The sequence below is a fragment of the Parasteatoda tepidariorum genome, chromosome 1, assembly GCF_043381705.1.
Source record: "Parasteatoda tepidariorum isolate YZ-2023 chromosome 1, CAS_Ptep_4.0, whole genome shotgun sequence".
NCBI classification, from domain to species: domain Eukaryota; kingdom Metazoa; phylum Arthropoda; class Arachnida; order Araneae; family Theridiidae; genus Parasteatoda; species Parasteatoda tepidariorum.
Genome location: NC_092204.1, coordinates 32,298,571 through 32,310,679, shown reverse-complemented (window position 1 = coordinate 32,310,679; position 12,109 = coordinate 32,298,571). Strand labels below are relative to the sequence as shown.

Genomic DNA, 12,109 nt, shown 5'->3' with positions numbered 1-12,109 from the left:
CGCCCACATGTTGCGCGGACTGTTAGAGACTTCTGTTCAGCACAACGCATGCAACTTCTTCCTTGGCCTGCTTATTCGCCGGATATGTCGCCTATTGAGCACGTGTGGGATATGGTTGGTCGGCGTCTCACTCGTGATCCGCGTCCTGCAGTTTCCAAAGACGAACTTTGGTTGCGCATACAAGCGATATGGAATTCTCTTCCTCAAGCAGATATTCAACATCTGTTTGACTCCATGCCACGTCGTATAGCAGCACTTATTGCAGCGCGTGGTGGCTGCACCAAATACTGATTTCGGACGCTTAATTTGTTTCTTTTGTTTTGAAAATTTCATCATTTATTTGTATCAGTACAAGTCGTTTCTGCATTAAATTTCATTTGATTCTGATGATTCTTTCATGGTGTTGCATTTTCTACAAACAGCAGTTTATATTAGTTGAGTAATATATATAATAATTAAGTAATGTATTTAATTTATATTGAAATTCTGTATAATTTATAACTTTTACATTAATACTCGTAAGATATTCTGTAATTTAACAAATATATTACTATGAAAACTGAGTAAGATGATAATTGCAGTACAGAAAGGCAAATTAAAACGACGTGAAATAATTTCTGCCTTAGCTAACATTTTTAATTTAATCAATAAAACTGTAACAAAACAACTATATTAACATAAAAAATAAATAAATATTACATGTAACTCAACATTTTGTTACAATGAAACTTAAGTAAAGTGATCACCTTGTAATTAATTACTCAGCATAGACAGATTAAAAATAGCTAAAGTTTTTATTTATGGCGTCATTTCTAATGTTAATAACTAAATAAATATAATAATCATATATATAAGGAAATAATTCCGTTAATATCGTCTAAATATGTAATTTAATAACCCCCAAAATATATTACAGTGTAACTTGGTAAGTTAACCAGTTGCATGCAACACTTTAGAACTAAGAATAGATAAATTTTAAAAAAAGGAGTAAGTTGAGTGTTTTTTTAATCCCATATTTAATATTATTATTTAAATGAATACAACAGCTCTTTTTTATGTAACTATATAAAGATAATTGTTATCTTGTGTTTTGTTTGATATTAATAATACATAAATAAAATTTGAAACAAATAAAAACATTTTTATGATACTTGATTGAATTAACGAACACTTCAGCACTCAAAAAATTGGACAACGAAAGAAGTTGAAAAGTGATTTTTCGCCAGTTCTAATATCATCAATTTAATGACTATAGCCCTAACAAAATTTATAATTCTTTTTTGCAATCTATTATAATGAAGATGAAATTCTTTTAATCTTATTCATGATTTTTAGATTTTAAATATCTAATCTGTAACTATTCTAATTATTATAATAGTACTAACTTTCAAGCATTTCGTTGGAAAATAATTGCATCGCAAATTTAAATCCCGACAATCCAAACAATGCGACGTACAGAGGATATATTTTTAATTTATTGTTGCAAAAAAGTAGTAAATAAATAATGATTTAAAATAAAACTTTTTTCAATGCTAGTTTTCTACGTGTATTATTCAAAAGCTAAAATTAGTTTGTTACAAAATTGAATTTATTACTAAACTAAAAAAGTTTTCAAAAAAATGCTACACTTCCTCTTTTTTTTTATTTGCAATTTCGCTTTTTAACTTATTAACTTACTTTTAACTACATGCCAGCTTTCCGCATAATAATGTTTCTAACCTTTAAATGATTTAGGGTGCTTTAACAGGTTGCTAAACACGTTTTAATGAAATATAAATTAATATTATTTAAAAATAGTGACTTTACCTATTGGTAACCAAGATAACTAAGCTTAACTACTTTTACAAAAATATTCATTAAGGGAATTAGAAGAGTTATAGCAAAGACTAATTAAATGCATAATTTGAATAAAAGTAGCTGGGTGTAATGATATAGTTAAACACTTGGAAAAATCAGTTCAGCATTCAACCATAGTATGTGCACTTTAATCGATGAAAAGGTGCTGCAATCTTAATAAGATGTCAAAATTAACCATACTTCCAATCAAATTGAACCATAGTATTGAGTACTCGAATTTAAGAAGTACGAGGTAAATAGTTCAACTTAGCACCATATAACACACAGAAAAAAGTCCGGTAAAACTACTGTAATGTATGTACGTTTTTAAAAAGGTAAGTTTTGCTTGAAAATATTTGTTTCCCGATAAACAATTTACAAATATTAAGAATGTTTACAAGATAACAGTAGTATTCAATTACTGCTTCCATAAAAATAGTATTTTTCTAAAACTGCTTTTCAAAAACACTCTTTTGAGCGATTTAAATGAAAATGTGGCTTATTATAAATCTGCTCTAAGTCATTTAATTTTATAACCGTCGTTGAATAGGTGATCCAATATTTTGGGTTTACGACTAATAAGGTTCAACTTCTTAGCCTTGTAATTTTGAACCTAATCCAGAAGACAAGGTAACTCCTGGATCAAGTATTATCAGAAATTTGCCTTCGTGGAGGAATTTTTAATGGAACTAAGCCGCATTTGCGTTACATGGAGAGGAAAACCACGAAAACCTCCCACGTTTAGCTTGACGATAAAGGGTCTCTAACCCATGATCCGCCTACCACTCAGGATATTTTACGTCAGCACTGTGATCGGAGCTAGCCGGGAGCGGAATTCGTATCGACCAGCGATCGCTGGGATTTGAACAAGGTTCTTCTCATTGGAAGGGGAACGCTCCATCTCCTAAGCCACCACGGCTCTTGATCCAAGTCATTCAAATAGTTAAAAAAAAACATTAAATGACGAGCTGTCTCGTACGTTGTCTCTTGAACTAATACACCAGGTAATTATAGACAAAACGCATTCCATTACCTAAGGCATAATTTCCTCACAAGTTAGTCATGTGTAACTTCTTTCTTTAACATTTAAAAAAAATTAAAATGCATTTAATATTATGTTTCTAAGTTTGTTATTTTCCATAAAATAAAACATTTTTCAGCAAAAAAAGCTGATTCCACTTGCATTTGATCACGCTGCATAACAAAATCAATATTTTTTTTTGTGACATTTAGAATCGTTTTCTGAAATATTAATCTATGCTTTCATTAAAGTATCGTAATCGTATACAACTTATTAACCCTGCCTCTCCTGCAGTTTTAAACCTGCTGGCATTTGTTTTCTTAAGAATCTTATGGAGAAACCTTGGTGTAAATGAAAATGAAAACAAAAAAAGTTAAAAAGCTGATTCCATTTGTATTTGATCAAACCACAAAACAAAATCAATATTTAATTTGTAACATTTAGAATCATTTCCTGATATATTAATCAATCAAAGTATCGTAATCGTATGCAATGCATTTACATTCTCTCTCGTGTAATTTTAAAAGTTCTGTAGTATGCGTTTTCTGAAGAATCTTATAGAGAAATCTTGATGCGAATGAAAATAAAACGAAACAAGAAGAACGAAAAAAAACAAAAAATCATTATAGAATCCAATGCCGCTTATTACTAATAATCAATCTTCAATTGCATTTGAATTTAGAGCATTAACAGTTGTTGATGAAGCACGAAATTACTAACAATTTTGATTTAATGAAACTTCTCAAAACTGACTTTGGTAAATAAAGCTTCTAAAGACTTATCGCAGTAGAATAGGGAAAGTTGACGGCAGCTTAATTGGATTTCTATAAACATGTGCTGAGTTCGTAAGTTTCTAGATAGAAATAAGCATTATGCCAAATTTAAATATAATAAATGTTGTGTTATTTCAGTTTTGATTTATATGCTTTTTAAATCTCAACAATATGTTTAAAGCTCAGTGATTATTATTGAATTATTTTGTCAATAAAATGTAAAAGCACATTTCAGGGAATCTACTATTTTTGATATGTTGTTGTCGTAGGTCATTAAGGCAAGGGGGAGATTGTTCTTGCTTTCCAGTGGCGCCATCTATCGCTAAGAATTAGACTTTTGCCTCACCCGTACGTCATATCCGTTTATAGGGCGGAACCATTCATACGTCTATTAATTCATTCACAGATCGTAATTTTGACCTGAACCAGAAAACGATCAATTTAAAATTCAATACTCCTAGAAGTATAATTTCTTACGGGAACATGGAGAACTTTGTGACCCTACAGATTTAAAGCACCCGGGTTACCATTTACTACACGGGGAGTCTTCGGCCAACTGGATTCGAACACTATTTTTGATATAAATCAGATATTTCAGCTTAGATCAAAAGAAGAACATAATTGATCTACAAACATACTTTGAAGTTCAAAATGAACTGAAGTTAAAAAAAAAAAATTTTTAAATCAATTCTTATTTTTCAGATTATTGTAGTTTTATATATTTTTGGTTTCAAAGAAACTTAAAAAGAGAAATTCTAGAAGAAACATTATCCTTAATATTCGAAATTTTATTATCTCGTCCGAAATAGCTAAAATGACAACTCATATTTTCATCAATTTACAGAGAATTAATAAGAACTCTTCAAATAAAATATTTTCTTGTGATAATAAGAGCCTCATTTTTATCATTGATTCTAATACTGGTGTAGAAGCTTTTAAATAAACCATTTCAGTTGCAAATGTACTTTTCTGCATATTTTGGCAGTTTTTAAAAATGCAAATACTCGAAAATGTTTATTTAAAAGATTGCTAACAAACCTTTGATATTTGAAAGGTAAGTTTTTCAGTTTACAAAAGTATTAACTAAAGGAAAATTTTTGAAATAAATTAAAATTTTGGCTTTCTAATGCATAAACAAGCCCTTTTCAGCAGAAAAGACAAAACAAAACTTCAGCTTTTCTTTTATTAACTACTTTAAAAGAATAATTCTACAATTAAAAGGAAAAAAAAATCAATCATAAGTTATGAATAATAACATAAATTTTTGAAGTTGAAAACGTTGAAAAAATTTTGCAATTAATAAATATATCTGAGAAAATATTTTTTTAATAAAAACCTTGTTGCATGATGCATTACACAAAATACTTTATAAATATATAATACGCATTTTACTTTTTAAAGCCACATTTTTCTTACGATGTTTTTTAAAAGCATAATGAAAAAGTGATTAAAATATTGAAATGCCTTTTACAATGGAACATGACCGAACATAAATATTTTTCGCCGTAAATTTCAACTAAATATAGCAGTTTGATAGTTAGCACTCGCTGCATGCGCTTAATCAAAGAATCTTTATAGGGAGCACGTGATTTTCACTGATTCTTAACCAATTGTACCGACAATCAATTGTTAAGTCCACACTTAAACACTTAGTTTACCCATATATAGAACAAGTAAAAGATTCTTATTGTTCAATTAGAGTTCTAGATAAATTCTTAATTAATTCCAAGTTTTCCGATTGCTCATATAAAAAACTTTAGCCCAACATTATTTTCAGTGATTTAACTTCACTTTTATCTCTAAATAAACTTACAGAGTCACATCCAGTAAAATCGAGTAGACTTATTAATGCTTGTAATACATCACTTCCTAATGCCACGGACATAAAGCTATCACTAAATATTTTTACATTTCGAGATTTGCTATAGGTTTATAACTAAGATGTTTTTAATCCAATGAATCAAAGATACAGACAATCAGTATCAGGACTCTTTGCTAAAATTTTATCATAAGAAAGTACAGCATGTCCAACATGAAAGAACATTCTAGAGTCTGCTTCTTCGTAATTACATTCAAGTTCCATTAAGTAAACATTTTACGTTTTAAACAGTAAAAGATCTCGAATATAATTTATTCGATCATATGTGAAATAAAAGAAAGAAGCATTGATTGTACTGCCAATAAATGCAGTTAACAATCACCTTACCTAGTATATCTTACAAACAATAGCAATAGTTCGCCATCTTGATGTAAGAGCTCCACAACTTACAGGTGTGGTTTTGGGCACATTTCGAAGCAATGTTTTCATTATACATTTTACTTATTTTTTCAACTTTCCTGTTGTAAATAAAATTGTATTACGAAGAATTACGAAGATATTCTTCACAAAAAGAGCTCAATTACACCTTTTACTTCACTAAATTCTATCTTTTGTTCAGACAGAAAAACTTAGAAGCGTTTTCATTGTAATGCAAAAAAGGTTAAGAACTCGAAAGCTACTGTTGTAATGATAGCCGAGTGCTAAACATGGAATATGGAGCTCACAGCAAAAATAATCTATTTAATTAAAATATCTTGTAAATCTCCATCTTTTTCTAATGACAGCTTGAAATGCCACACATGTATAAAATTCTCCAAGTCTAATTATGAACCGATCATTAAACTCATTATCTTGCCATCTGATGTGTTGAGCTTTTTCATAAATAGATTGATGTAATATGAGAACTATATTTTTAAGTTCAAGTGTAATTGGTATACTCCGATGCTTCAATACTCTTCATATATACTTCATTACTCCGATGCAATATAGTACTGACGGTGGACATTTCTGCTGGTTTTTACATCGAATATTGGAACTTTAGTTTTTAATAAATTCTCAGTAGTTTTAGTTCTTTGGGTGTTGAAACCACGTCAATCAAAAGGAAGGTTTTTTTAGACGCATTTACACAAAAAATATGAGCTCAATGACTCTCGCTTCTTTTTAAATAAGTAAATTTCTCTCTTAACTAATTTTGTTTTCTTACTGGCCACCATACGTATCGATAGAATACATATCGACCAGCATTGCTGAAATTCAATCCTGGATCACCTCATTAGGAAGCGAGTACTCTATCCCTTGAGGCACCATGGCTCTCTAGTGACTAATAGAAGGTACTTCACCATAAGAAAGAGTTTTAAGTTTTATAAATCTGAAGTGATAAGTAACCGATAGTGTCACTTTTCACATGAAGATAAAGAAATGCTCCGAAATGTAAACTTTACTGTTAAATGAGTGGACAGACTGCTACCTGTAATTTTACCTAAGTTTTTGAATCAAAATTCTAACAGTACAAACACAAAGAGCAAATACAGATGCACATCTTTGTATGCCAAATTAAATAGTAATTGATACTCATAAAACTCAACAATTCTGACAGCTATTCTTTATCCAAGAATATTTTTTTGAAAAGATAATAAAGCAGTATAAAAGCAGTTTTATATATTTTAAAGCTAAGATTTTTCTATTTTTTCTAAAAATTTTATTTCAAATGTTCTTTTACTAATGTTAAATTATCATTTCTTAGAGATACGGAGATAATATCAGTTAATGAATAAGAATGTTCAAGAAATGGATTTTGTTACATTATTAGATATGTTTGCAATTTAAAAAATGCTAATTAATAATGACGTTCAAATGATTTTTTTCAAGCTTTCAAATAAAACAGCTTTGAAGTTATAAAGAAAAGAAGAGAGAAACTCATTTAAGAAAAAATGTTATATTACTATAACATATCTTTTCGAACTTAATGTAAAATTATACTTAAAATATTTCTGAAAATGTATTCACATGCATAAAAACATATATAATAAAATATATAATACCTTATACTGCTTTATGCGTCCTCTTTTTTTCAAAATGTTCGTAAAATTAAGATTAAAATATTGATAAAAGAACAGATGGTTACAGCAGTCTTTTAGAAATAAAGATTTTTTTAAACCAAAAATGCCTCTCAAATCGAACAATGACATTGAAAATTAAACCATTGCATCGAAGTATTAGTATGAAAATGCTTTTTTTTCTATTGAAATATTAGTCTACTGTTCAAAAGATATCATTTCGAATGGCTTTATATATTGCGTACAAGAATTTCACAAATCCATATTAAAAGAGAGGTCTATGAAACCTCTTGGTTATTCTACCAAAAAAAATATAATATTTTAAATTATTGATAGAGTGAAAATAAACTTATTCTTGATGATGAAACTTATGATGATATTTGCAAAGTTCAAAATTATTTTAATTTTAATTCACGGAACTCCTTATTTATTCTAACAAAAACACAACAATATTCTTTAAAATATTAATAAAACGACACAACACGCTTAATAAATTGTTTTTATACTTACACAACTCAAAAGTGTTATGTGTGTAATTCACGAAATTTCTTTCTTTATATATATATATATATATGGGTCATTCTCACGAAAACTGTCATTTTTCAGTTCATAAAATTCCAAAAAAGTAAAGTGAATAAAAAGCTCTGAAACTTTTTATATTAATAGAAATATGTAATGGCATTATAAAGAAAGTATATATCCTATAAATTATNGGTATATATCTCCGCTTATGGTATGCTAACGAGGCAATATTCTTAGAAGTTTGATTAACGTGATTGCTTAAATTTAGGCGCAATTTTACTATTCGTAAAACTTTTCTGTGATTTATAAATTCTAACAGGTCGTATGCCTAAAAGAAGTTTAAGAAAATTAATATCGCAGCATAAATGAAGTGTAAGGTTTGTCATGTTTTGAGTGTTATCCCTGATTTGGCTATATTTGTGTAAAATATAGCCGTTTGTTATTTTTTGGGTCAACATCATAGCATGCATGCAGAGTCTTCTGAATTCCTTTGTTATTTGTTTCCTTGAAAATTAAATTGAAAGAACGTGTTATATGGTAAACACTGCAAGTATAATAAGTTTGAATGCAGACATTAAAGGCTTATTATTTGTAAAAATATTAAACTTTTTTCCTTCCAGCAAATGCTTAGAATATTTGTTGTTGTTGATGATGCGGTTAATTCACGTCGCACTAGAGCTGCACAATGGGCTATTGGCGACGGTCTGGGAAACATCCCGGAGGATGATCCGAGGACATGCTATCACAATTTTGATCCTCTGAGGCCCACAATTTTGATCTTCGGTAGCCCTACGACCTGCGCGAAGTGGAGCACTTTACGGTAGCACAGTTTAACGAGGACCAATACCGCACACCCTCGGTCCCTACGCAGACCTTAGGATATTTAATTGATAAATAAATTCCGAGTAACTCTCAATAGTAAGTACTATAATTTCGGTAGTATTTAATATTAAGTATTAAGCGTAATATTAAGTATAATTTAACATATTAAATTCCTATCTGCTGCATCTTTTTAAGATTATAAAAAGTAATTAAAAAAATGACACACTTGTTTTTTTAGTGGAGAAAAAGATTTGCTAAGAAAATTGAGACAGCTTCTGGTAATTAATCATCAATATTTATTATTTACAATTTAACTTTAGATAATCTAATAAAATAATAGGAAAATAAAAAGTTCTACAAACTTTTTAGTCAGAAAAAAATTAACATTTACGATTTTACCTATAAGTTCATCAAATATACTATTGCAACCCCGAAAATACTTATTTATTCGCATATAGCAAAGAAAAATTAAATTCGATTGTTTTTTTTTAAAAAAAAAGAGAGATAAATATGCTTATGATATTAAAAATAAATTAAGTTTAATTATAGTTAAATTAAATAAATTATTAGTTAAATTAAGTAAAATAATTTAAGTCAAATTAAGTAAATAGAGAACGGGAAGCGATCGCCTCCCCAGGTTTCCCTTTTCGCGAAGAAGTGCGTAGGAAAAATAGTGAAGTTCATTTTTAGATAGTAAGCAGCTGTTTTTTTTAACCAACTCGATGACGTCACGTCGATAGACATAATTCCGTGCAGGTGATTCCTTAGTTTCAGCAGTCTACTGTCTGGGGGATTTGATATTTTAATTGAGTTTTTCGCATGAATTAACTTAGCTCTTTTATTTAGCATAGACGGCTCTTTATTTCAAAACATTTTAAGTTGCGCGTGTGTGTTGCACAGCTGAAATAACTATGAGTACACATCGTTTAGCCATGGGTAAGTGTATTCTTTTTCCAAAATTATTTCGTTTTGATTTATAGAATAAGAAAAATTTTAATATTAAATTGTTTTTGAAAAAAAGTTTTTATGTTTTGATTTAACGATTCGAAAAAAAGGATTATCAATTTGCCAGGTGACATTGACGAGGAATTCACCTGCAGCGGCGTATTTGAAACCCCCGTCTAATGATGCCAAACGGGCCAAAAAAGTCGAGAGAAAGTATGATTTGGACTTAGAGGAAAGTACGAGCTAAGTACATAAGGAGCCGCTCTACATTGTGCATTTGGGAAGGGGGCTTAATTTTCGAATACAAGGAATTTCGAGGCTCTCATTATGTGGGTTTGGCGAAAGTAACAGAAAACGACATCCGTCACAGATTTAATATTCCTGTGAATCAAATTGACACATTGCAGAAGGCGTTAGAGGCAATCAAGACCCACCTGCGTAAAAACAAACTAGTGATATAATTTTCAAAATTTTTCCTGACTAACATGAAATATAGATGTAGTAGCATAGCTGGTTTAAAATAGAGTAGTATAATATATATATGTATTGGCATAACTGGTTTAATTTTTTTTTAAAATATTACTCATTAATAGTTTTATTTTTTTTAAAAAAAATTTCTGAATATATATATAGTTGCATATATATACATGGATATATAGTTGCATATATATATATATATATTAATTTTTTTATTTATTCGCTTATTTACTAGTTTACTGAACTTCTCAAACTTGTTGGCTTGTTCTTTCTTTGATTTGCTGATTTATTAATCAATTCTAATTTAATTCGTTACAATTTTTCGTTTTATCGTAAATCTAAAAATCAATTTTATGAATAAATTTGTTACTTATTTAGTAAACAAATGAAACTTCTTTCTCTCTGAAAGTTGCAGTAAACATCATAAATAAAATCTCTGATCTTTCTGCATTTGTTTAATATTTAATCCCATCAAACTGTAAAACAATGCTTCTAATAAATATATTCTGAGTTAAAAATTTAGAGAGGTTCGCTGAGGTAAGAGTTGGAGAGGATTTTTTACAAATCAAACATAAATTTAAATAAAACTTTACTTTTATCAAACGTTTATGTAAATAAAAAGCTTCACAAAAAATGAGTATAAATTATTTTCAAAATACAGTTTAAACGACACTTGAAATAATCACCATTAAAAAAGTTTTTCACTTAATATTTCGATAAACTTTACATGTTCGTAAGAAGTTTATTGCATACGCATCTTGTATAGGTGAATGTTTGACCTAAACGAAGTTAAATTTACAGTATCGAAAACACAATAAACTAAGAATTTCATTTAACCAACACTTTCTGTGATTAAACTTCAAAGAAATTTATAAATTATTTTAAAGTATTATGCAAATAATATTCAATGAAATTTAAGAATATTTTATTTAAAGTCTTACTAAATTTTTAATATTTGTATGAAAACTTGTATGTGTTCTTTGTACCTGTGTATCTGTCCAAAATAAATATCTTAAGTAAATTATCTTTAAGAAGTTTATGTGCGGATAACCAAGATAGATTTTTAATCAAAAATACATTTCAGTCAGCTTTTTTTTATCTGAATTTTATGAGATCAGCAATTCAGAAAATACTTATATTATTTGTTAAATATATTTCCAATTTTATTTCAAAAATGTATTACTAAATTTCCAAAAAATAACACTACATTTTTAAAATGCAGCAAAAATGCTACTTTACATCAATTGAAATTTTTGAAAAAAAAATATATTTATTAATTATATAATATTTTTCAGGAATTTAAGTGCCTAAAATATCTCGTACGTGTGTAACTACATATGCCTTTAAAGTAAGTTAAAGCACTTGTATAATTAAAGTTTTCCTCATATGTCTTACTACATGTAAAGTCACTTAAGGTAAGTTAAAATCTATCAGATAACACAAACTTACCTGTATTTAGTAAGCCAGGTGGTGATGACGAAATCTTAAAATTAATTCCTAAATGATGGCAATTAAATTTACTCCCTATTGCGTCTTCTTTCCTGGGTCAGAAACAACTAGAACCTATACATACACCAAAATTTATGACAATAGTTTTAATGGTTTTTGAAAAACCATTTGTTCACCAATAGGATTGACGATAAATCGATAAAAATGTTTATACAGCGGACAAAGATAAAAATGTTTGGTACTTTTGATACAAACGTATAGAGCCTCGAGATCGATTTGTCGTAGTCTTATTGGATTAAATTTGATGCATTTTCTCTAGGGTAAAGTTACTGAGATCACTTGGAACAAGAAAAACTTTTAAGATAACAGATAATTTATTATAAAACGA

The 12,109-nt window shown here is 28.7% G+C and overlaps 1 protein-coding gene across 2 annotated transcripts in view; it reads right to left on the bottom strand.

Annotated features, from left to right (window-relative positions):
* Window positions 1–11,800, bottom strand: part of LOC107443568 (putative polypeptide N-acetylgalactosaminyltransferase 9) — a 286,844-nt gene extending 275,044 nt beyond the window's left edge. The window contains exon 1 of one of the 2 annotated variants that reach the window (XM_071178433.1): window positions 11,722–11,800. The gene's annotated coding sequence lies outside the window, so the exon portion shown is untranslated. The remainder of the gene's footprint in view (window positions 1–11,721) is intronic. The other variant, XM_016057485.4, reaches the window with a different exon arrangement.
* Between the last annotated feature and the right edge of the window lie 309 nt (window positions 11,801–12,109).